Here is a 23,829-nt window from a genome sequence, read left to right on the forward strand (position 1 = left end):
CAAATTATCTGGGTTTGACTCTTAGCTTAGTTACTTCCTAGGTAGATGACCTTGAGCAGCTGATTTGACAGTACTCTGCCTCGGTTCCTTAACCGCAAGACGGAGATAATGATTGGCCCAGCGTCTCCATGTGTGGTGATGGGTTAATACGTGTAAAGCTCTTAAAAGACAGCCAAGAACAAAGTAGGTGCTCAGTAAGAGGAAGTCCTTTCTATTACTCACTATTACTATCTTTATCTTATTATTTCTTTAGTGGAGATATCATACTTAAGGCAGTATATAAATAATTCTATCCAATAATTGGAAAGCCCTTAAGGCACAGCAAACCCCAGCGTCAATACCAGTCCTACAAACAAAAATTATGTGATAAGCCTTGAGAAATCAGTAGGATTTAGACAGGTAAGGGGGAGCAGGCATTCCAGAGACAGCTGACAAACCTACAAGAGTAGAGATTGAGCCAGTTAGGTTTCGTGAGGGAACAAGGAGCCTGGCCTTGCCAGAGATGGGGTTGCTTTGCAGAGTAGTGGGAAATGGAAGCCCTCTGAGCCCAAGGATGTTATGCTCCCTAGCAGCTCCCCGATACAATGATGTGGACATATAGACACTGGGCTAAAGGTGAATGGATTAAATTGTACCAAGAGTGATGAAAATTACCGGTAGTGATAAAATCAAGATGTCTCTCAGTGAATTGCAGTACCAGCAGAGTTTGATGCTGTGAAATGCTTCTGACTCCCACTGCCGGTGACTAAATGCATCTGCCCAGGCTGGTGCTCTCATGGTAATGGAACCATAATGGTTGGCTTTATTTTTTAGTCTGTAAACTGGCTGCCAGATTATAAGCTTGGTATTCAGATCTGCTTTTTGTGCATTCTGGAGGAGCAATTATGTCCTTGTTAACTGTACAGTATAACTGTGTATATGTAATATACATATACATACATACAGATATTAAGTGAAAGTTTTTTAAAACAATTTTTTTAAGAAGGCTGTTTGTCACTGAGGCGCTCTCATCCTTCCTTGCCCTTTTGCTAAACATCTTTTTACTCCCATTCCCATAGACCTGTGCTCTCTGCCTGTGTTCAACAAATCCCAAACTAAAAGTTCCTATAAGCTATTAATGCTTGATGGGTAAAACTATAATAGTTTAAACCAAAAACATAAAGCTGCATAGATCCAAAGGAATGACTTGCTAGTGGTGAAATTTCAGGTTGTAGAGGAAGTATTTTGGGGTGAGACACCCTTGCTTCAGGCAATGTTCTGTGCTGACCATGGAGAGATAGGTGCTTTCTGCCTATTTGTATATCCACATGATAAAAATCATAAAAGATTTTTCTGACTTACCTTGAAGGAGAAGTTGTGCCACAAATTGAAGTGCTTCTTTCATTCTTTTGGGCATTGCTATCACTTCTCTCTACTAAAACTTACCTCCTCAAAGACAGGGGCTGTGTCTTACTCTTCTGTGTTTGCCTGGCTTATAACAGCACCTGGCACATACACATGCTTAATAATTATTTGTTGATGGAATGCTTTCCTAATGTATCAGGGTCTCCAAAGCTATTTACACCAAATTCCCTCCGGGATCTGTCTCTTTAAACAAAATAGCCTAGTGGAGTATGAGTTCATATCTCATTTATCTACATATCCAATCCACACCCTTTGCACCTCCCCTCCCACCCTTGCAGAGTGTTCAATAAATAACTTCATAATGAAAATAAGCCCTTGCCCCCATGTTGAGTCATCTTGGTAGTCTGAAAAAAGTGGTTCACTGCTGAATATTAAGAATGTCAAGTAAGTAGCAGAGGGAAATTTTTGCTGACATACTCAGATCAAGCCCAAACAACTTTTTACCTCTCCTCTCAGGCACTGAGTACAGAGCTTTGTTCGAGAAATAGATAAATAGTTGTTAAACTGGTGAATGTATGGAAGGTGGTAACACTTTGGTATGCTTTGCTTTTTATAGAATTTTAATGGGACATCAGTATATGAAGAACTGTGTAGATGTGGGCACTTAGAATCAGGGTAAAGGGAGTGAGGGGAAAGTACTCTTAGGATGCAAGCATCACTTGCTGTATTACTGCTCATGATCATTTCCAAAGCATAGGAACGACTATAGGGAGAAAAGTTTATCACCCAATTTGCATTAATAATTAATACTGTATAAATTTGGGAGGCAAAAGGCTTATGCAGATATTTAGTAAAATTTAAGAATGCAATGGCTTAATAAATTATTCTAGTATAAATTATTCTGCCTCTCTTCTCAAGACAGGTAACAAGTTCTCTTCTTTCTGTGTAAACCTAGTATCCAATCCTGATTTAATATTCCCACTCTGTTTTTGTAATTAAAACATCATTTATACTGAGAATAATTAAGACAACTGTACATTTGATTTTAAAATCAGTTTTGAGTATTGTGCCTTGTCAAGCTACAAGAATGGCTCCTGCAGCTTTTACAACATAGCATTAAGAAGCAGACAGTGACCGCAGGCACCTGAGTGGAAGCTTTGACAGTTTGATAAATTAGGAATGACACTTGCCAAAATGGCTGTCCTTCCTGCAGTCTGCCAGTGGAGCATTTGCACACTGTTAATTGAATTGGCAATTTGTGTAACAGTGCCTGCCCCTGAGCTTTTGTAACGCTGGACCTGCCATTTAACTCTGATAATCCAGGACTTGGGAATAAGGACGAAAAGCTTCACATGATATTACTGCAGATTTAAAATGACAGTTGGGGACCTTGTTGCCAATTTCCCATTAAATGAGAAATAATTAACAATAGCAATAACAAAGTCTTATAAAGCTGGAAAGTTAAATTGACTTTTCAGCACTAGTATCATACAAAATTGCTTCTAGTGTGATTATCGAACTGCCCTTTCAAGATTATATACCCTAAGTAGTATCATGTCGTGAGCCAAATATGGGACATTTTGTAAGCTAACCTGTTTTATTGTTGTGAAAATCTTCTGATTATCTACAGGGATTGTATTGTCATTAAGAATTTGCTTTATGCTATAAGATTTCATAGAGATAGAGACCTTAATGAAATAATAGAGATTATTTCCTTACTTTTGCTAGTAATTTAACGATAGCTACAGCAAAATGTTGAACTGCAGCTAAATAAAGTCAATTGTAAGTTTTATAGAGTACTATATGTGGCTTTTTTGGGCGTCCTCCTTTGACGCTTCCCAGAGTTTTGAGAATTCCTGAGTATTTTTTGGTGTGTTTTTGAATAATGGTTCATATTTAGAACAATGGTTTAGAACAATACAGATTCCTGTCACAGGATTCTTTTTAAAATTGCAAAAGATGTTAAGTTTCTGTGATTTTCAAAATCATGGATGTTATAGTTATCACTGTTACTGTTTGTTTAGTCTTGAAGTTGAAGTCTTTTGGGGTGGTATTGAGTTAGTCATGTTAGCATGGACTAGGTTGGTATTGACCTGGTGCCCTCCAGATGGCCATACCCATTGGGTACAGTCAACATTTGTGGTTAAATATTTTGACCTCCACCTTTGACCATATACTGCTATGTCAATATTAGCTAGGTAAGGAGTGGACACCAAAACAACTAGAAGAGTTTTAGGAACCAATTTGATGGCAAAAGTTTATCCTTTTCCAAGTTTTAAGTTATTTTTTATTACAGACTCCCACTTCATAAGTATTCAGTTATTCAAGAATAGGATGGAGTCTTCTATTTTTTACTGTGGTTAGAAAATAAGATGGTCTTTGCTCTGTTTTTTAGAGTTTGCTTCTTTTTTTTTTTTGACCAGCGAGCACATTCCATTAATTTAATGTGATGACAGGATGTAGGAATGGAAACCTCCAGACAGAGTGGGGAAAAGAGCCTGTCATACTGGATGGAGATCAGGGCTTTTCTATATAGAGGTTTATTTGAAGCCTGAAGCTACAGTAACTGCAAGAGAAAAAAGTAGGGGGACAAAGTGTTCTGAGCATTAACAGTTAAGGCTTAGGAGGGGGGTAGAAGTCAATGAAGGAAACCATAAACGAAGAAGAGAATAAAGGAGAGAACATGGGGTAGAATGAGGTGAAAATGAACTTTAAAACAAAAGGCACTGCATGTGGACTCATGGCACCTGGGTATTTTTAACAGCTTAGTGCTATAAAATTTGGCAAGTCAGGAAAACTCTTCTGGGTTTCCATCTCTTCACTGAGAAATGGGAATAAATATATGCTTGTTTTTTTATACCTCATGAGGGGTTTTTTTGGTGTGAAAATTAACTGAATTATTATATGTGAAAACAGTTTGCCAATTATAAAATACTGTTTGAAAATACAAGCTGTTAATATAAGTGGAAATATAGTTAAGAGCATAATTTAGAGAGAAGTGGTCAAAACTTTCAAAAGCTGTAGAACTCTGAAGGAAAAGGAAGAGGAGGAACGCCCAGTGGATGATGGGAAGCATGTTTTCCTGAGCCACGTGGAGAGTTGATTTTCATACAGTGGCTAGGACAGATGGCGAGGCCCAGAGCTTCACGGAGAGACTGAGTTTGTCAAGAAATGCGGTAGCAGGTGTATATGTCAAGGTGGTGGTGGAACCACCTGTTATCCCCAGAATGATGGGGATGTGTGTGCAAAGGACTGATGAGTGTTACAAAATAGGAGAGTAACTTGGCATGAAAATTGCTGCATTTCCACACTTTGAAATGTCTCTGAAACTGAAAACGTGTCTTGTAATTGATGTATATGTTTAGTATGATAGTTTTTCTTTTTTTTCCCCAGGAGAGCCGATAGTAAACTGATGACATGTTTAAAAATTGAGTGCAGTTTAGGATTGTTGCAGTTTGGCAAAATGTTATGACGGACATAGCTTGCTGGTGGCCAACTTTGGCATACTTAATCGTTAAAATATTTGAAAGTTTTCTGTACCTTTCCTCATCCAAGGTTAGGATATTATTTTATTCATCATTTATGAATACAAATCATATTGAATGCTTATTATATACTAGACACTCTGCTAGGGGTGGTATGTACATAATGTCATTTAATTCTCAGAATAACACTAGGAATTAGGGATTGTTTTTAGCCCCCCACATTATATGTGAGGAAACTGAGGCTTAGAGGTTATGTTACTTAAAATCCTGGCTTGCTATAAAGCCTGACGCTAGGTTGGATGGTATGGAGAAATCAGAGGTACACATGAAGTGGTTTGTTCCTCTCAATTACAGCACAGGAAAGCTAAAGCACATATTCAGAAAACAAGCGTGCAAGGAAAGATACACTACAGTACCATCAATACCACAACAGAGGCATAAGCAGGCTAGAAGGATTCCATGAAGAGAAACATTATTTCTAACTAGGAAATAAGGGGGAAGTTTCTTCATAGACAGGGGTAAAATTTGAACAAGTAGAGATGAGGGGTGGTAACACAAGCAGAAAGAACCAGGTGAGTAAAAGAAATAGAAGCATCAAAACAACATGTGTGTTGAGGAGGCACTAGGTTCCCAGGGTTAGCTGGATTGGAGTGTGTATGAAGAGGAATAGTGAGAAATAAAGGCAAAATATTTAGTGCATTTCAAAAGGACAGCACCCAGTGTTTTGTGGGTATAATTATGAGTTCACTAGTAATCAGTTTTCTTTTTCTACCAGTTATTTTGGTTTCGTGTCTCTAGCCACCTGGTAAAACCGTCTCTGGAATTATAGTAGGTTTCTAATTTGTTCTTGGTTATTTTGTGTTTTCAAAATGCTCTGTGATACTTTTGTCACTAGAAATAATCATGGTGGATATTATTTTAATAGTTTAATTGACATAAAAGTTTATTTTAGAAAATTTAATGGGACATGAAAAGTTTATTTTAAAAAATTTAATGGAAGGAAATACCCTTATTTTTAATGGTGATGCTGAACTACCATGTCATGATGAAAAAGTTTGGGATGAAATTACCTGAGCAGGGATCTGGAAGAGCCTGGATGAGGTTCTTCTCATTTTTAAAGCTTCATTTATGACTGTAGACTGCTTCTCCTTTTCTATTTTTGGGTGATAAGGGTTTATTTTCTATTTTTTAATACATTTTCTTATAAAGGTTATGAACACATATCTGCATATTCTTGTTATTTGTCCATCATTCTTTAAAAATACAGTTTCATTCCTTAGTCTTCCCTATTATTTTTTCTCTATTTATTTGTACTTATAAGATAAAGTACCTTTATTTTCTTTCTTTCTTTGTTCCTTCAGATTTTCTTAATTGTGCTTTTCCTAAATTCTTCAGATGAATACTTACTCCTTTATTTTATTTTTTTTACTCCTTTATTTTTAACTTGTGGGTTTCATGAAATTCGTATTTAAAGGTATACATTTCCCTCTAAGTACTGCTTTAACTGTGTCCTGCAAATTTTAACATGGAGTGTTTTCTACATTACCCACTCAAAATCTTTTGAAATATCTGATTTTTATATTTAACTCGAAGGGTTTTAGTAATGTCATTTAATTCCCAAACAGATAAGGATTTTAAACTATCTTCTTGGCATTAATTTTATCATTCTATGCTTGAACACTCAGGCAAATGGTGCCTTCAAAACTCCTTAAGCTGACAGCTCATGTATGATGTTTTCCTATTTGCTTTAAGGATTAGATGCATTCCACAGATACTGCTGTCTATGTGACAAGCCCTATTCATTAAGCTTTTATTCTGGAGTGGGGTGGAGGGGACAGGCAATAAACAAGCAAATACACTAGCAACATGATTTAGGATAGTGCTAAGTGCTGTGTAGAAATGAAGCAGGATGGTGTGGTAGAGGTAACCTGGTATGGGCAGGTGTGCTGCTTTTGACTGGGTGAGCAAGGAAGGCCTCCCTAAGTTGAGATTTGGGCAGAGACCTGGATAACCAGAAAAAAGCCAGCCACAGCATGTCTAGAGACAAAGCAGTCCAGTGGAAGCAACAAACACAAAATTTCCTGGGTGGGAACTAACTTGGTCTCTTCCAGGAGCAGACTTTTTTTTAAAAAAGAAACCCAGTGGAGCTTGGGTGTACGGTGTGGGAGGACAGACTCAGATGAGGTTGGCTAGGCAGGCTGGGGAACAGGCATGTGGGCCTTCTAGGACTCCGTGAGAGTTGGGTTCTATTCAAAGTGTGATGGGAAACCACTGGATAGTTCTTAACAGAGAATCCTATTAGTAGGCCTTTTTCCTAAGCTTATCGTGAACATTAATATGAGATAGTGGGTGTGTGTGTGTGCGCATGTGTGTGCGTGTGTGTGAAACACTTAAAAGGATGCTTGGAACACATTAAGCTTTACATTAGCATATGTTACTGTTAGATGACAGTGAACAATCTTCTATCATTCCTTGTAAATGCTCTGGCACATATTAGGCAATATTAATGTTTAGGTGACTAGATAAAAACCACACTGCCTGGATATACTAACTTTACTCCCACACTTTTATTTTTTTAATTTTTATTTTATATTGGAGTAGAGTTGATTTACAATGTTGTGTACCCACACCTTTAAATTTGTTGGTTCTCAAAAAACACTTGTGTTCTCCAAATTAATGATCTCCACATTCATTTTCATGTACTTCCTGGGTGACCCTGGGTGAGTCACTCTTCAGAGCTGTTGTGAGGATTAAATGAGATAATCTCAGCAGCAGGTGTAATGGTAGCTTATAATGTGCACTCAGCGGTGGCTCTTTCAATGATCTAATTATAGTTCAGTACACTCTGTTTAGGTTCATAATTCCTTCAATTTGTGATTTAATTACTTGGAAGGGTAATTCCATTCACTGTATACTAAATATCTCAAAGTGTAAAATAAGACTAAAATCCCCTTTTCTGTCTTCACAGAGGTACTTTTATAGTTCTTAGACATCTCATATTCCACAGGCCTTCTCAGAAGCAGACAAATAAATTGATAGTCACTTAACATTCAGTTTGGAGGGTCAGGGAGTAGAATTTTGTGGAAAAGGTTATTCAGAGAGTCTGTTTTTCCTGGATTTATTTATTTGTGAGGACAAAGAGAGGAGCTTGCAATTTATAATTTCTATTGAGCAATGACCTGCATGTGAAGAGACATTTTACTTATTTATGAAGAATAATTAATTATTTGCTGGTGTGAAGGAGGAAAGCATTCTAATGAAGGCATACATTTTAAAGCTTGAGGTAGAGGAGAGGAAACAAAAGTTGCCAAAATTTAAACTATTTACATTTCGATGATTTAGTGTGAAAGAGATAAAACATTCCTCAAACTGGTATAGTACTAAGGGTAGCAGTAAGTTGAAATTTATAATAATGTTTTATATGCTGCACCGTAACTCTTGAAATTCAAGCTTGTAAATCAGGAATCATCTTATCAGGGTAAGATCTCATCAGTATCCAGACACTTTTAGGGCTATAAAGTTGTTCATAATTTATACATATGAATATAGTACATGTGCAAGAAAACTTCAACTATCTGGAACTTAAAGGAAATTATTTTGGAAAAAAGGGGGCCTATTCTTTAATCACCAAACTTCTTTATTTAAGTCATTGTGGAAAGAATTTTTTTGTGTGGAAGATAATTGAGCCTTTTCTTTATGACTTAGGTGCATCATTATGTATGCATTTCATTACCATGAAAATAATATGGTGTGATGTCCTCAGGGTCTTTTGGACTATGAGAACTGCTTTAACTGTTGACCAAATTGGCCTATATTATAGTGCATTTTGAGGATTTTTTTCCCTGCTATTTATCTCTCCCCCTTTTTCTGTTTCTCCCTTACTGTCAGCTATAACTCTTCTCTGCTGTTAGCATTTCTAGATCTCCCTTTTAATTTGCTGCTTCAGATATGCTTTTAGCTTGGACACCCAGGTTTGTTGGCATTATATATAAACTGAGCATGAACAGAATCTGATAGAGGACAAAAGGGATCCTCTGTGAATAAAGTACCTGGACTCTGTGATAACTCTTTTGACTCTTCAGAGGCATTTTTCAGGTTTCTTAATCTCACTTGCATTTTGGATGAGTAAAATATCCTTACCTAAGGCTCAGAGACACTCTCTGGAATAAACTCTCTTAGCTACATATATGTGCATGTGCACCATATACAGTTACCTGGCCATGAAATGTATTTCTGTCTAGTTCTCTGCCCTATGCTAATGCTACCCCCAAAAGAACGCTCTTCCCCCAAAGATGCTTTTAGAGACCTAGAGAAAATCCTATCACTTCTCTAATTTCCTTTGCAGCTCTTGTTCCTGAAAATATTTTAGCCCATGCTTTGTGCACTGAGTATGTAAATGAGATCTTTGATGGTTCTACGTAAAACTTTCAAGGAGCAAGCCTTCCCCCCAGTTTTAAGTAATTAAAGCTTCTGGATACTCGAAATTTTAAACTCACATAAAATTATTATAGGTATAAATTTCCCAAACTGATTTTATTTATTTCTCTAAATTCCTGAGTGTGTTTTAGCTGCTTGGCTTGACCTCTTGACTAAAATAAGTTTACCAGCCTTTCACCAAAATGATACTTATCTTTACAAAGATAAATATGGCCATATTTCTCAAAAATTCAGATTAAGAATGTAGGTTACTGGGATTTATGAAGACTATTTTTCTTTTCAAATATTTGATCAGTATCATGGAATGCAGTCAGACACCTTGGAAAGCCATTAAATAGAAATACATCATGATTTTTAGGGGAAGAAAGGCAAACATAGAGAGGAGAGGATACTGTTAGAAGATTCACCCGTGTACCCAACTGACCATTTGGGGGCCAAGGAAGCTGATTTTTATGTTTTAAAATTAATCCAACCTAGATTAACCATGTCACGTCCCCTTAACACAGGCGTGTGAATCTCAGGGTAGACAGCTGTTTGGATGTCCCACACTGGGACTGCTGCCCTCAACAAACGCTTCTGATTCTCCTACATGGTCACTTGGCAGCATCTGTGTGCACCCATATGGCTGGATGGCATCGTGCCTGTTTACAAGTCAGTCGAATTGTTTCACTAGGACCCAGGTGCCAAGCAAACATGGGTTCACTCTAACTGCCTACTCAACTATGCAGCTTCTTTCTCAGAAACAAAAAGAAACCTCTCCTTGATAATGACCTCCAAGTTGATGGCAGTATATTTATTGGCATTTCGTTGCCTTCCCTACTGTTTTGACAAGTTCTCTATCTGTAAAGATAACAAAAGAAAGAAGAATGATATCTCAGGTAATTACTAAGCAAATAGTACCAAAAAAACATGAAATACAAATTTGGGCTGTCACCTTGGACCTCTCAGTATGCACACAATTCCCAGAGCATCTATAGTCCTGCCTGAAGGTGAAATGGAGCATTGGTTGCTTCTGTGACACTGAGACTGGTCATTTAGCTTTCCTTTCAACTGGCTTCACGATTTAAGTAGGAATAGTAGTTTTCACATGGGGATATGATGAAGATATATGAAATGATACATATGATGTGCTTTGAGCCCTTGAGATAAACTTATTTTATTCATGTGACTATTGTACACCTCAGTGAAGGAAATCGTGCCCTTGCCCTGGAATTAGCAAATGGGTGTTTAAGTTCAACATCTTTTTCTTTTGCTCTTTCTAAATAGCTGACTTTTGTATACTACTTGAGTTTATAAAACACTATTACCTATATTGTTTTAGTTAGTCTTCATGTAAAATTTATGAAGTAGGTTGGTCAAATATTATTAGTATTAATTTTATTTTGCAAATATGGAAACTAGGGCTAAGAGCAGTATTGTGACTTATCTCAAGGTTTCTCAACAAGTTTAAAGTGATAGAGTTGAGACTCAAACACAGACTTTTTTCTGGAGAGCCCATTGCATTTAGCATGAAAGCATCCTTGAGATAGTATATTCATTTGGATGGATTCAGTTTTATTTCATTACTAAGTAAAGCCTCCAAATAATTAAGAGGTTGATTGGAAAATATATATTAACATACTCATTAAAAGTAACTTTAATAGGAAATATTCCCAACAGCTGCCACTGTAATTTATTGCTCTTATTTTCTCATTTGATTTGCTTCCTGAGTAATGTTTTGGGTTAGTTTCTTGGCAACAGTTTTGATTTGGTTGTTTCCTTTTGTTAGGAGGTCAAAGAATTTTCATTTGCCTAAAAGGAAGAAAATTTGTCAGGATTCTAAAAACCCATACTATTCTAGAAGTGACATAAAACTTTAAATCTTCATCACTTATAATTAAGACCAACTTATGAACACTGGCATGACTTCAAGTCCATTTTATTGAAGCAAATGAAAACAAATCAGAAAAGTTATGGGTAAAGGAGTTTTGAAAGAGACGTGGCCTAATTTGACTTGGCTACTACCTTCCTCTTTTAGTAGGACATGTGTCAGAATTCTCTCCTGGAAAATTTTGAATCAGAAGTATAATGTAAATGGGAGAGAAACTTCATAACCAAGTGGATTCTAAGATAAATTCTTAATGTTGAATATGAATAAGAAAGGGTTGAAAAGTTGGATTGTCATTGAGTCAATGTTTGACATCTGAATATTTAGAAATATTTGGAAAGTAGGTATGGCAGGTTCATTTTGTCTTATTATATTACAAATATCCCACTTTCACTCCTATTTTTAATGGTGTTTTGATATGAAAAAGCCTTTTCACTTTTAAGAGCCTTATTGAATTATATTTTACACACCATACCATCCACCCTCTGTAAGTGTACAGTCGGATGTTTTTTAGTAAATTTCAAATTACGTAATCATCACAACAATCCAGTTTTATTTATGTTTTTACATCTTTATTGGAGTATAATTGCTTTACAATGTTGTGTTAGTTTCTGCTGTACAACAAAGTGAATCAGCTATATGTATACATATATCCCCATATCCCCTCCCTCTTGAGCCTCCCTCCCACCCTCCCTATCCCACCCCTCTAGGTGGTCACAAAGCACCGAGCTGATCTCCCTGTGCTATGCAGCAGCTTCCCACTAGCTATCTATTTTATATTTGGTAGTGTATATATGTCCATGCTACTCTCTCACTTCATGCCAGCTTCCCCTTCCCCCTCTGTGTCCTCAAGTCCATTCTCTACATCTGCCTCTTTATTCCTGCCACTAGGTTCATCAGTACCATTTTTTTAGATTCCATGTATATGCCTTAGCGTATGATATTTGTTTTTCTCTTTCTGACTTACTTCACTCTGTATGACAGACTCTAGGTCCATCCACCTCACTACAAATAACTCAATTTCATTCCTTTTTATGGCTGAGTAATATTCCATTGTGTATATGTGCCACATCTTCTTTATCCATTCATCTGTCGATGGACATTTAGGTTGCTTCCATGTCCTGGCTATTGTACATAGTGCTGCAATGAACATTGTGGTACATATATCTTTTTGAATTATGGTTTTCTCAGGGTATATGCCCAGTAGTGGGATTGCTGGGTCATATAGTAGTTCTATTTTTAGTTTTTTAAGGAACTTCCATACTGTTCTCCATAGCAGCTGTATCAATTTACATTCCCACCAACAGTGCAGGAGGGTTCCCTTTTCTTCACACTCTCTCCAGCATTTGTTGTTTGTAGATTTTTTGATGATACCCATTCTGACCGGTGTGAGGGGATACCTCATTGTGGTCTTGATTTGCATTTCTCTAATGATTAGTGATGTTGAGCATCCTTTCATGTGTTTGTTGGCAATCTGTATGTCTTCTTTGGAGAAATGTCTATTTAGGTCTTCTGCCCATTTTTGGATTAGGTTGCTTGTTTTTTTGATATTGAGCTGCATGAGCTGCTTGTATATTTTGGAGATTAATCCTTTGTCAGTTGCTTCATTTGGAAATATTTTCTCCCATTCTGAGGGTTATCTTTTCGTCTTGTTTAAGGTTTCCTTTGCTGTGAACAATCCAGTTTTAAAAGACCTCCATCATCATAAACAGTTCCCTCATGCCCACTAATCCCTGTTCCCACCCCCAACTCAGGCAAACACCAGTCTATCTTCTTTTTCTCTATAGTTCTGCCTCTTCTAGTGATTGCATGTAAGGATAATCATAAAATATGTAGTCTTTTGTTCCTGGCTTCTTTTTCTTATCATAATGTTCTTGAGTCTATTTCAAGCTGTATGTGTCTATAGTTATTTCTTTTTTATTTCTGAGTATTAGTTTATTGCATGGGTATACCATGTATTACTTATTTACCAGTTGATAGATATTTGGATTGTTTCTGATTTTGGGCTATTTTGAATAATGCTGCTATGAACATTAACATACAAGTCTTTGTGTGGAAATATGTTCTCATTTCTTGCAAATAGACACACAGTAGTGGAATTTCTGAGTTTTATGGTAAAAACATGTTTAGTTTTTAAAGAAAATATAAAAACTGTTTTCCAAAGTGATGGGATTGGACCATTTTATATTCCCACCAGCAACATATTTCTGTGGGTCAGGAGTCTGAATACATGTTGATTGGGTCCACTGTTGAGGGTCTCACCGACTGAGATCAAAGTGTTGTCTGGGACCACGGTCTCATGTGAAGCTTGAGGTCCTCTTCCAAGCTCACTAGTTGCTGGAAGAATTAATCTCCTTGAGGTTGTAGGACTGAAGTCCCCATTTTCTTGCTGGCTATCAGCTGAGGACCCCTCAGCTTCTAGAGAACACCCTAGAGTGGTCCTTGACATGTGGCCCCTTCCAGAGGCAGTTTACAACATGGTTGTTTGCTTTTTCAAGGCCAGCAGAAAAAACCTTCTCACTTTGAATCTCTCTTTCAAAGAAGCCCTGTAGCCTCTTTTAAGGGTTTACCTGATTAGGTCAAGCCCATCCAGGATAATCTCCCTTTTGATTAGCTCAAAGTCAACTGATTAGGAACCTAAGTTATATCTGTAAAATCTCTTCATTTTTTATCATATTATTCAATCTAATCAGAGGAGTGAAATCCCATCATACTGACAAGTATTGGCCATACTCAAAGGGAGTAGTTATACAGCACATATAAACCAGGGAGTGAGAATTTTTAGAGACATCTTAGAATTCTGCCTGCCACTATTTCTGTAACGATTGATGATGCTGAGCATCTTTTCATGTATTTATAAGCCATTCTTATATTTCTTTGGTGAAATTCTTTTCACATATTTAACCATTTTTATTGGGTTGTTTCTCTTCTAATTGAATTATAAAAGGTCTTTGTATATTCTAAATACACATACTTTATCAGATTTATGATCTGCAAATATTTCCTTCCAGTCTTTCTTTTTTTCATTTTCTTAATAGTGTCTTTTGAAGAGACAAGGGTTTTTAATTTTGATAAGATCCAGTTTGTCATATTTTTAATAGATCACATTTTGAGTGTCATATCTGAGAAATCTTTGCCTAACCTGAAGTCAGGAAGATTTTTCTCTTAGGTTTTCTTCTAGAATTTTATAGTCTTACTTTTAAATTTAACTCTATGATCCATTTTGAGTTAATCTTTTGTACAGAGTATGATATAAGTGCCTAAGTTTGTTTGTTTGTTTAGGCATATGTATATCCAGTTGTTCCAGAAATGTTTGTTGAAAAGACTATCTTTTCTCTGTTGAATTTTTTTGACACTTTTGTTGAAAATCAATTGACCATATATGTCAGGGTTTCTTTCTGGACTCTCTCTTGTTCTATTGATATATGTGTCTATCTTATGCCATTATGACATTGTCTTGATATCTGTAACTTTAAAGTGAGTTTTGAAATCAGGTGGTGTAAGTCCTACAACTTTGTTCTTTTTTAAAATTGCTCTAGCTATTCTAGGTCATTTGCATTTTCATATAAATTTTAGGGTCAACTTGTTAGTTTCTTTGAAAAAAAGTCTTTTGCAATTTTGATAGAAATTCCACTGAGATCAATTTGAGCAAAATTGCTGTCTTAACAATATTGAATCTTTCAAACCATGAACATGGCATATCACTCCATTCATTTAAATCATCTTTAATAACTCTGAGCAATGTTTTATAGTTCTCAGTGTACATACAGGTATTGTAATTCTTTTGTTAAATTTATATCTAAGCAGTTTGTTTTAATGACTATTGTGAATAGAATTGTTTCCCTAATTTAATTTTCAAATATTTGGTAATATATCAATTTATAGCTGATTTTTTTCTATATTGATCTTTTACCCTGAAACCCTGCTTGACTTGTGTATTATTTCCAAAATTATTTTATGGATTCCTTAGGATATTTTAAGCAGAGAATCATGTCATCTATGAATAAAGACAGTTTTAATTATTCCTTTCTAATCTCAGTGGCTTTAATGTCTTTTTCTTGCCTTATTTCACTGGTTAGAACCTTCAGTACAATTTTGAAGAAAGAGCCTTGTAAGGATAAAACATGGTAACTTTGGGGGTAGCTTGAAAATAAAACAGAATCAATTTGTTATTGTCTGTTTCTTAGATGTAAATGTCCCTTTTGAATAGTTATTCTAAAAGCCATCTTTTGTCCAAGACCCTTCTTCTTTTTACTTTTTACCTAAGAATTGTGATAAATCTGGGGGTTTTTTTGTATAAACAATTAAATATGCATGGCTTAGGGGGATGGTGGAGAGATCCTTTTAAGTCCTTGCCAAGATCCAGTGATTCCCAATCCATGGAGATCGTTATTGTCTTTTATCTAGCTGTTACTAAATCTTTTAAGCATGTTTTTGCATACTATCACAACTTATACTCAAATATCACATGTTTTACTTTCAAATCGTTTTCTTTTCTTTTTTCCCAAGGAAGAAATGGAAGGCATATTGGCCTGAAAGTCAGAAGACCTGGAATCTAGTTGCTAGCTAGCTGTTTGATTTTTGGCAAATCACTTACCTTATCTGAACTTCTGGTTTTCTTTCATCTGTGTAGTAAGATGATTGAGTGTTATGTTACAAGCTTAAATACTATTCTGTGCTTTAATATTTTATGGTTATGAGGACATACTACTTTATGCATCTTAAGCAAGAAAAATAAATTTTACCTTACTTTAAATGATTTTTAAAAATTCAGATTTGTTTTCTATTTGCATATTAGGAAATTGAAAAGGCTTCAACTCACCATACAATCACAAAAGACACCTGTGTTAAAACAAATTTTTTCTCAAACAGCATGGCCATCAAATAGGCAAAAGTTAGGAATTAACATTAGGCTTTCTGAGAAATTGCATAGTCTGAAGCTCATACATCTTCTCTCATTTCCATTAAGATATAATGTAAACTATATTATTGCACGCACCTTCAGGGAAGTCACTGAAGTTATTTTGCTTACTTTTTTGTGTGTTTGGCATTAGTACTATAGAATTTTGTTTTAATTGTGTTGTGTCTGGCCTATCATAAGCTAACCCTGTAATTAAATATGTGATAACACATGCCATAGAGTTTTCTGCTAGCCTACCATTTATTTATTATTATTATACTAAATACATTATCATAATAATGATAAATTTGAATATGGTACATGACTGCATTTCAACCCCGATTCAAATTGACCTTTCAACTGAAGATAGTGTGCTCTCTCATTTAAGACCACAATTATTAGACCTTAAAGTGTTGAGGATGATCTTTTTCATTTTCATGGGGGTGGGGAGGCAGCGGGGCAAAGCACAGTATAGCAGCATCAGCTTACAATGTTTAGCAGTAGCTCAGCTTTTTCAAAGCCTCTTTTTTTCAAGAGATGCTAAAAGGGTGTTCAAAAAAGATGAAAGCTACATGATTAAAATGAAGCATGCTATAATGTTTAACTGGCAGTTTATGCTACATAGTCTATATACTCTGGTCTAATCATCTTGTATTGTGTCTGACTAGTTTATAGTGGTTGAAAGTTTCTTGGCCAGAAAGGACCTTGTAAAATTAGTTCTTATTAGAAAAAGCATGGATGGCTGCAAAATTTGGAGACAGGCTGATTTTAGTCCTGTCTAACGACATAAATAAATAATCAGGAAACTTTTTGTCTAATTTGGAGGAAAAAAAAATCAAGTGGTATTTGTGTGTAGCATTTTCTAATAGGTAGAATTCCCATCAAACCAACATTTCAATTCTTTTTATAGATTTATCCCTGAATCCTTGTTTTAAGAAATTCTAATGTATGTATGTGTGTGTACTTCCAAATTTAAAGTTAATATATGACAGGTAAAATGATAAAATATGAATATAATATCTTGGGATATCCAAATTAAGTAAGGATATAAGATGATGGTCCAGGATATCAGGATGCAGAATTTGAAGTCCTATTACCTTGTGAGCCAGAGACAAAAAGCTTAACTATTTCTTTCCCTCCGATGATTGGACAGTTTTTTTTCGGGGGGGGGGGGTGTTTCAATTTTAGTTAATTTATTTTATTAGTAAGACCGGTGGTCTCCATCTCCTAAATGAGAAAGCATATATCGTCATCCCTCAGTATCTGCGGGGTATTGGTTTCAGGACCCCCATGGATACTAAAATCTATGGATGTTCAAGTTCCTTATATAAAATGTCCTAGTACAGTTGACTCTCTGTATCAGCAGGTTCCACATCACAGATACGGAGGGTTGGCTCTCGTTATTTTATTTGTTGCTGGTCACACAGTATGAAGAGTTTATATCAGAATAGTGTTTTGGTATTGGTTTATATATAAGATTTTTTTTTAACTTCTCTCTTCTTAGGTAGCAATAGTTTTTTGTTTTCATTTTGTGAAGTGAAACATTTGATATTTTGTTAACTTACCAGTTGTTAAGATTGCTCCCTACAGCCTGAGTGTTATTTATAGGTTAGAAGGTAAAACACGAAAGTACCTAAGTACATTGTTTTAGTGAAAGAAACAGGACAGTTTTCTTAGGGTTCTCTAAACTTTTAATCCTAAGACCCAAAACTTGCCTGATCATTCCTGTGAAATTCTGCTTTGGCAATACTAATGGGTTAACTCCACAGGTACAGTTTTGCTAGGTATGATTTCTTACATCATTTATCTGAATAATGTTGAAACTGTTAGCTCAAGGGGCTTGTGAAAGGAATCTAGAAATAATTAGAGCAGAGAAGAGATTGTTTTGTTCTTGGGATCTTAAGTAAAAATGCTACTTCTAGTGAGAGAGCCACGACACTGTCACCTCTGATCTTAAAATAAACAAACAAATACACAAATCTTCCAAGATATTTTATTTATTGGTAGCTTTGATCTCAGTTTTCAGCTGAGGATGTGTAGTTTTCCTTTGCCAAACTCTACTAAAACAGGCAAAATTTTCGTTGAACTATAAATTACAAGCATGTGTTACATCCAATTAATCTTTATAAGCTAGTGAAAGGAAATGTAATGGCTTTTATAGCTTGACAGTTTTAAAGACAAAGTATCTTCAAGTAGATCAACTTTTGAAATTAGGGAAGCCACATGTAATCTCAAAACTATACATTTTAGTGGCACTGCTGAGTATCAGGTGTTTATAACTTGGCCATAAAAATTCATTCCAGCCTAAAATCTGAAGTCTCAACTCAGCAGGAATCTTAAAACAGAATTTGGCTAAAATGATTTGTTTTTTGTACTGTAATCTGAGAGGTGCAGAAGCAGAAGGCTTAAGATCCTAGACATGATTTAATGGAAACATTTTAAAGGAAACACAGGTAGGACATTTGTACGTGCTATGGGCTAGTACCCCTGTAAATTGAAGAAAGAGAGGGAAAGGGAGGGAGAAACAGAGATGGGGACAGGGAACTGGGATGCGGGTGGGGAATCTTGACTATTAGTGGAAATGGCTGCTTCATCACAAGCTTATTGGGTGGATACATGTTTGATGAAGGAAATGGTATATGCCTGTATTCTACGCTTGCCAGGTTGGCGGGTGTTAATGGCTACATTTGGTTTCTGTAAGTTTCTTATCTTGGGTTCTGCTTCAGTCACCCTACATTTTGTTGGTGTGAGGAAGATTCCATATAGCACAGTTAGGCCTTTGAAGGCTAGGACATAATTTTGGACAGATGAGGAGGGTTCATTTAAAGACGTCGTTTGTTGTTAGTTTTGTCTTGGCCACTTCAGAATCACTGTAAGTAGACTAAAGTCCTCTTAAGCACAGTTTATCTTCAGGGTTTCATTTTTATTTCAGTCATCTCCTCTGGTTTATTAGCATCTTGTCAACAATCCTTGGCTCACCATGATGCCCTGGGAGACAAGATTTTCCTTTCTCCTTTCTTCCCTGGTCTAATGCCTAATCCCTCCCCTGGCCCCCCACCTCCTCACCCAATGAAGGTGGCAGGAGGAAATCTGGTCACTAAATAATTACTAAAGTGTTACATAGAGATCTGTAGTGTCTTTCAAGTGGCCTTACAAGGATAATGAGTCTAAGGAATCCCAAAGACATTTTTAAGGGAGGGAAGTTCATATCCTCAGGGAGAAGCAGAGGAGGAAAACATTTTGGAAACAGAGCTTATGGACACCTTCTGTGCTTTGAGGTGATCCTAAGCTATACAGTACCCAGGAACAGTTGTCCAAGTAGGATTACTTACTGAACCGTCCAGGAACATGGGGGGAAACTGGGTAAAAGGTGAGGCCACTCAAGCCTACCAGTTTAGAGCTACAAGTGTCCTCATACATCACTGGTCGTGGAATATGTGTGGCCCTGTTTTCAGTTAACCTTTGTGTCTGTAACTGGAGCAGTGACTCAGATACCTGCAAGCAATTATGGCATTTCAGCAGGTTACCGGGTGTGAAGCTCTCTGGACCAGCCTTTCCATGTGGCAACCACTGGCTTTTATTTCACATCCCCGCGGCAGGTCAGCTTTGACGTCTCAAGGGTGGTTTTGCAGAGCGTGCATTTTAATGTGATAAGCATGTGTGTTTTTCCTGAAGTGTTTGCACTTATGTATTAACATGGTTATTTTATAAATTGGGCTGACATTTCCATTGTTTCCTCCATGTATTATCTTGCTTTGTTGCATGCTTTAATAGTTTTTATAAAGTTTATTGCCCCTTGCTGCTCAATATCTTTGTATGCTGTGTGTTGTTCTTTACATCCTGCTGGGGTGCAGTTTAATGAATTATTTTGCAATGAGAATGATATGATTTTTACAGCCTGCTCCCAGAGATAAGCGATTTTAATGTAGTATTTGTTTGATTCTGTACCCTTGCCCATTTTTTTTTCAGCCCGTACATGTCACCAATACTAGCATCTGAGTGTCACAAGGTGTTGGCTGTCCAAGCTTGATGCCATGCATGTAATGGTCTCTTTTATTGCATATTTAATTCTTTATCTTCTCTTATCTTCTCTCTGGACCTTTATCTTTCATTCCATTTCAAACAGTTTGGCTTTTATCCCAACATCTGTACATTTGCTTTGCATTGAAATTCCGAGAAGAGCATCTTTGCTGCTGGTAGTCTCTCTTGCTCAGTAATTGAATCCACACATTCCTAGTATGTGTGACGTGGGGCAATTTAGCAACTTTAGGTTTTTGTCAAACTAGGGCTTATTTGAAACTTTAGAAATGAGTTAGGGTTTATTTTGTGAGCACTTCTCCTGCTTTCTTTTCTTCTCATCGTCCCCAGTCTTACACAGCAAGTCTTTTCCCTAATCTGGTTGAATCGTAGAGATTCTTATTTCTATTTCCAGAAATGTAGTTAACATTTAAGTACCACCACTTCTAGATCCCATTCCTTTCAGTTTAGTCTATTTCCCCATATGCTTTCTCTGTATACGTCACTGTTACCCCCTTTCCCCTGCCCCCCACACACATGTATTCCTCCATGTTAGACTTAAATTAATTAATATAGGCATTCATGACAAGGGTTGTCTCAAGCTTGGAACGTTCAGTGAAAAATTTGGAAGTCCCAACACTGAGGGGGCACCTTGATATTGACTGTGGTTTAAAAGCAAAATTTACCAGATATATCAGTTAAAATATGTTTGGCTGCAAATAATAGAGTATGCAACCTATGACGGGTTAAACAATAACATGATTTAATTATAGCACCATAAGAGAAGTCTGTGGGTAAGTAGCCCAAGGTACTACAAGGTACTACAGTGGCTCCGCATGGTCAGACAGGACTCAGGTTCTATTTTTCTGCTCTGCCATCCTCAGTGCATTGCCTTTTCCATTCAAAACTTGTCAAGTCATGGTGAAAAGAAAGGCAGCTCCAGGCATTGGTCCTTACACAGCAGATTTTCAGGTAATGTGAAGAAGCGTGAAATATTTCCCAGAAGCTTCCAGGGGAGTTTCCTTTATGTCTTATTGGGCAGAACTGGATCACAGACCTAAACTTAGGGTGATCACAGATATGGGATCAAAGGTATGGGAGAACTGGCTTAAAGCCCATTATTATTCATTTCCTGGAAATGGGTACACTACCTGTCCAAGGAAATCAGGCTTTTCTTTGCAAAGAAGAGGGAATAGAGCAACAAACTTGGTTCCCTTCGGATAGGCAACATGTATGTTTACTTAAGCAGGGATTGGACATTGTTGAATTTAAAAATGACAAATATAGAGTCTGTGCACAATGGCACTCTAATTCTCTGTTCTCAGTAGTGAATGTGGAATGTCTCTTCACTTTAGATTTATCAAGTTCCATTTGTAGAAATTATTGTATAACCTTATAGAATATACTCTATTTGCAGCCAGTTTACTTTACTACTAGGCAGATTGCTCTTTCAACAGTGACATCCATATTTTGACATTTTGAGAATATATGTAACAGCTGTGGTATAACCAATGCTATGCTTTTGGTTGGGTTCTGTTTGCTGCAACACCAGTCCAGAAGACTGTAATGCCTATGAAGGCAGGGGCAATGTCTCTTCTTGTTCCTAGTCATTTCCTTAGTGCCATCTGAGTCCCTGGAGTATAGCGGATGATCAATACATACTTACTGAGTAAATGAACCTCAGACCTATGGGAATGACATTTTGAACTCATGTTACTTGCTCTTATAATAAAATGCTATATGCAAGAGTGAAACTTAACATTTGAATCAAATAATAGAGCAATTTTATTTGTCAGTTTATATCTCCTCATGTAATTAAAAGGAGTTAGTTGCACATAGTTTCATCAAATGCTTCTCATAAGTCAATAGGCATCTCCCTTTTACTTCCCTGGACCTGCTGTAAGACCAGCCCATTGCACAGTTAATGTCATTATGAAACACGAAAGCAGAGAAGGAAGGCACAGGTTTAATGTTATTGGTGTGTGACACTGCGGAGTCAAATGTTGCCCTACCTCCCACTCCTCCTGGATAGGGAAGTGGAAAGGGAGGGTGCCGAGAATAGAAAGGGCAACGGTCAGTAGTGAAGGGAGTGGAGAGAGATCACATGCAAGCTCTGGTGTGCCTCCTTCTCTCCTTTCCTCCTCACTTGGCCAGGTAGCTAAGGGAAATGTTAATGGGAAGGGATGTAGCAAAGGAATATGTTGCAGAATATTTACATGTTCCCAAAGGGAGCACAAGTAATAAGTAATTTGCTCTAGAAGAAAATGCATCAAACTGAAATAAATGTAAACTTTACTGAGCCTATGCAAAGCTCTCTTCTAAACTCAGCTTTTACGTAATGAAACTTGCCCTAAGAGATATGAACCAACTGAGAGAGGCAAGGAGACGAATCTGGTTTCAAGGGCATAAACATTGAATTGCCATTTGTACTGATTTTCAGATGCAATTTAAAAATTAATCCAGAATGTTCAGGTCATGAGTATTATGAAAGCTTTTTATTGTAATCCTAGACAAAACTTTATTATGCCATAAAGAAGTCAGGAGTCTTTAGTGAAAATTGTAGTTGACAGGAAAATAAAGTCGATTCCACTTAAAGCTAAAAGGTATACTAGGTCAAGAGATCCTTATATGTACCTTTTACTTTAGAGTGCATTTATAGCTCATGAAAGGAAGTAGATTGATATTCTAGAAGTTAACTTCCTTCTCTTGTGTTCACAAAACCTGGGTTAGCCAGGTGGAAGGATATAGAAGTAAGCTTTTATTACTCTGCCTGGAGCATATGAGCTGGTGCAACCAGCCCAGGGATGAATGTGCACTTTCCAGAGACAAGCTGACCTCTGTTGAGACCACACATTGCCCTCCCTTATTTTTCTCATCTCAGCTAAGTACTTAAATAAAAATATCTTGAGTGATACTGTTTCTTGGAATCTCATTTCATTCGTCACTAGCCACTCGCAGTTGCTGGAAATTAATCATGATCATCATCACGTATTTATGGAAAGACTATGGGGTACATGGAAATGTTGATTCAGGGTTAGGAGCATTTCAGCTGTGACCTTTGCCCTCAAGGAAATTAGGATCCATTAGCAAGATTTATAAACATGAATTTTCGGTTTTCAGTTTATAAAGCCAATATATTCCTTCCCGGAAAAAAAAAAAAATAGTGTAAATAGAGGGTGGATTCCTAGCTGACTTCACAGAGCCTGTATACCCATAATAGAACCCAGTGACAAAAGTGACCACGCTGCCATACCTTATAGGTCCTGGGAGCAGGTTTCCTTGTGGCAGGATCTTGAGGCAGAGGGAACCTCACCTGGGCCCTACATGGTGCTGGGCAACATTTTGAAATAAGTCAAGTCTGTTTGGAATTCCTTTCTATCAGCACTGCTGATGTTTCCTTCACCTGCCAGTAAGGTTTCCTCAGGCCCACAAGTAGCCAGTTGTCCTAAGGTTATCTATTCTACACCCACTACACTAAGTCTACCATTTTGGGAAAAGGTAAGTAAAATAACCTCCTTACCCTGAAAGAGTTCCATGTTCAAAAATTATGTGGTTTTTTTTTTTTCCCCACACTATCAAAATTCTAGTTCTCCTAGTACAGCTCAGTTCCTCTAGGGATTAAGGGAAAATCAAACTGGTAGCATCAATGCCATGCTGCTGTGTGAATTATTAATAGTCTTTTTACCTGCTCAGAAGATTTACTTTCTAAACAAACATGTTTGTTATATCAGATAAATTTCTAACCAGAGTTATTTGTATTATTTCAGACACTGTACCAA

General features: G+C 36.8%; 1 protein-coding gene across 3 annotated transcripts in view; it reads left to right on the forward strand.

The window, feature by feature from the left end:
* Window positions 1-23,829, forward strand: part of NPAS3 (neuronal PAS domain protein 3) — an 865,587-nt gene that overhangs the window by 370,313 nt on the left and 471,445 nt on the right. The window lies entirely within an intron of this gene.

The sequence above is a fragment of the Balaenoptera acutorostrata genome, chromosome 3, assembly GCF_949987535.1.
Source record: "Balaenoptera acutorostrata chromosome 3, mBalAcu1.1, whole genome shotgun sequence".
Taxonomy (NCBI): domain Eukaryota; kingdom Metazoa; phylum Chordata; class Mammalia; order Artiodactyla; family Balaenopteridae; genus Balaenoptera; species Balaenoptera acutorostrata.